Consider the following 3,791-nt stretch of genomic DNA (forward strand, 5'->3'; position numbering starts at 1 on the left):
TCGTGTGGAGAAACTACACAGCAGAGACAGAGAGGCTCAGTTGTGGGCGCGGATTGACTGCTGTTCGCAGCCAACGTCAGCTCCAGCCAGAGCCATCTATATGGCTCTGGCTGCAGCATGAGCGGTTTCTCTTTCATCACGGGGCTTTTTCCTGCTGTTTTCCTGACCTTTCTCTAATCTGGAGAGCACTGTCGCCACCTAATGGGTCTGTAAAATAGGTTATACACCTTCAATAGCTACAATATTTGTACAGGAGATGCAGGAGGCTTTGATCCACGTCCCACCGTCAAAAAATGCATTTGACGTCGATCGACGTCATTGGCACTCTACGTCACTATTTACTTTGACGTCGATCGACGTCATTGGCACTCAATGAGTTAATGACAAAACACTGGCAGATTCAGCCGCGTCAGGCAAAAGGAGATACTTGTGTCCACTGTTCCTCTTGTGTTTTTCCCATGCACCCTTTAGTGTTTAGTGGGGAACACTTGAAAATCTCCCCTCTATGTATGGTTACTTGTGTTTTAAATGTTTTACCGTAGGCTATATTCCTCTAATCAGAATGGATTCCTTTTATAATAAGAATGTTGTGGATTTATATAGCACCTTTCACAGAACCCAAGGTCGCTTAAATTCTGTAGTGTTTCTCGCAATTTTGTTGTATGCTGTGTATATAAAGCAATTTGAACTGCAGTCCATGTCTGAAATAAATAATGTTTAATAGAAGAAGTTCTTGTTTAACACATTCACTGCCAACAGTTTATCCAATACAGTAGGTAGCTTCTGCCAATGGGGTTTTTTGAGGATTCTGGCTCATCTTTCAAGAGCCGAGGATTATTTTCTGCTAGGACTTTGTGAACACAAAATATCTCAAAAGAACCAATAGAATGTGTGCTTTCTCTGTCTAAAAGAGTTAGTTTTTATCATGTTCTGTTATGTATGCATTAGCAGTTGAATACAGCATGGTTTCAGCGTCTGAGAAGGAAAGCTGAGATAAATGCGTTTTTGTGAAATTCGATAGAACAGGCAGAACAGTCACTTTAACCATTTATTTTTGGCATCAGTGAGACATCAGACATCTAAACAATAGTTCTGAACAGTAATTTCCTCCAATATAACAGCACCCCCACAGCACCCCGCAAACTCCTCCCTCCATGGGTGTGTCTCTGGTGGCTCTGCAGCGTGTGTCACAGGCGAGTCTCTGCTGCCTGTCTGTGCTGCCTGGCGGCCGCTCGTCAGGCGAGTCTGGATCGGGCTCGCTCGTTTCTGGGGTTTCGGTTGTGAGCTGGGATGAAGCTGCGTGCGATTCTGGGCTTTCTGCTGCGTGTTTCAAAGTGTGTTGCACCCAGAGTCTATTTTTGGAATCCCCCACCGTTGTGCGCCAGCTCCCAGCGCGAAAGCGTTTTCGCCAAACCATTCTCATGAGAACTCATGAGATCGCCACTTAATGGGTCGGTAAAATAGGTTATACACATTCAATAGCTCCCATATTTTTATAGGAGATCTAAGAGGCTTTGATCCACGTCCCACCGTCAAATTTTTTTTTTTTTTTTTTTTTGACGAGTTAACTCGTCGACGGCAGTCAACGGTTGGTTTCTGTTTGACGAGTTAACTCGTCGACGGCAGTGAACGTGTTAACATGACCACGATTAGGTTATTCTACAACAGTGTTTCTCAACCACTGGGTCATGGCCCACTGTGGGCTCAGAGTGCCATCTAGTGGGCCGCAGAGGACCTCTCATATCGAGATGGTCGACAGCTCCAGTTAAGATGCTTCTTAAGAGCCTTCTTTAGGAGGTACGGTGGTGCAGTGGTAAGCACTATCGCCTCACAGCTCGAAGGTCGTGGGTTCGATTCCCACCTGGGACGATGTGAACGCTGAAGGAATGCGTGCCCGTCCGCATGTCCTCGAGTGCCCACCGCCCGGGTGGGGTCGTCAAAATGGCCTTTCTGTGTGGAGTTTGCATGTTCTCCCCGTGCCTCCCGGGGGTTTCCTTCATATAGGAACCCCCTTCACAAAAACATGCAATATCCTGGTTGCTGATGTGGTTCCTCCTCTGGTCGTTAAGGGCGCCTGTTCAGAGGGAGGGGAACTGGTTGGAATAGCGTGAACCTCCCACGTGCTATGTCCTACCGGTGAAGCTTCCTCTGGCAGGTGAAAAGAAGCGGCTGGCTGACTGCCCATGTCTCGGAGGAAGCATGGAGCCAGTCTCGGCTCTCCCCAGATCGGCAGAGGATGGAGTAGCAACCAGGATTGAGAAATCAAGTGAGCACTAATGGGGGATAAAATGGGATAAAAAATCGGGGAAAATTAAAAAAAAAAAAAAAAAAAAAGAGCCTTCTTTAGCGATGTGTTAAGAAGGTGTTTAGGAAACACTTCTTTGGAGCCTTCTTAACTCCTTAAGAAGCTTCTTAACTCCTTAAGAAGCTTCTTTGTTGGGAAACGCAGCCAATATTTGTTCGGCCCCCGGCAACAATCTGGGTTTCTCATGTGGCCCCCCATGAAAAATAATTGCCCACCCCTGATCTAGCCTCTTAAATTGGTTCTCAAAGTGAACCAGATTCATGCATTTTAGTTTAGAATATACAATTTTTTCTTACAGGGGGCATGGCCCCCCGAACCCCCCAAGAGGGTCCAAGCAAGGTCTACCCACCACAATCTATCCAAATCCTGTGGGAAACATACACTGATTAGTATTTTCTTTGTTCTTAAAAATATACATTGCCTGTTTGTGTTTTGCAATATGGATATTGTATTATTTATAATTAAATTGAGCATTAGGCCTTTATAAGAATGTTTATTTGTATTATTTCAATTGTCACACTCATGGATACATATTTGAGGTTTGTTTATTAATTGGGAAAAGGACCACCGGAACGAACGCCGTGAACATGATCCGGCTACTTTTTCAATCTGACTGGCTACTCAAAAGTTTGGGGAACTCTCTGCTTAAGGAGCCTTAATGACTTGCAGCTGGTGGGGGTGGAGTTTCTGCAGGTGGATTTTTCTCTATGAGGTAAACAGAGAGAGAAGGTAAACACTGCCCATGTGCTTATATTACCGAGATTATGATACTTTAAATGGCACTTTTACAAACCATTAATGTCTCCTTGCTATTTAATAATTTCATGAATGGACGTAGTTACTTGTTATTTGTAGTTACTTGTCATGAATTGTTACTAGTTTCTAGTTACTAGTCTACTACTTATTAGTTACTAGTCTTACTAGTTACTAGTCTTATTACTTGTCATGAATGGGCGTAGTTACTTACCATTAATGTCTCATGAATGGACATAGTTACGTGGCTGGATTATTTGGAAGAGAGCCAAATTGGTGAGTAAACAAGTAAAAGTTTAATCGTTTCTTTTCCCCCATCTGCCAGTTTGAAAATGCAACAAGGAGATGATAACTTACTACTGCATTAGGCTATTGGGTGATAAGTCCCCACTATTAACGTTCACGTATTAATTAATCATTCACGCAATTGCGCATAATTATCAATGAATTAAACAAACAAACTCACGGTTTCCTCAAGTGCTGCAAACTGCTTGAATGGTTTATTTTCCTCCCGACCTGTCTGTCTGTCTGTCTGTCTGTCTGTCTGTCTGTCTGTCTGTCTGTCTGTCTTGTCTTGTATGTGAAAATGCAGGAGGGTGATAGTGTTGCATTATATATTCAAGACATATAGCCTAACTTTTGTGGGGAGAAATAAATTGAAAACTAGTCAGATATGACTTGAATGCCACTTGTAAAATCATTCACCGTTTAACGTTTGGGCGATGTAACAAGG

This window comes from Poromitra crassiceps (assembly GCF_964638095.1).
Source record: "Poromitra crassiceps genome assembly, chromosome: 13".
NCBI lineage: Eukaryota > Metazoa > Chordata > Actinopteri > Beryciformes > Melamphaidae > Poromitra > Poromitra crassiceps.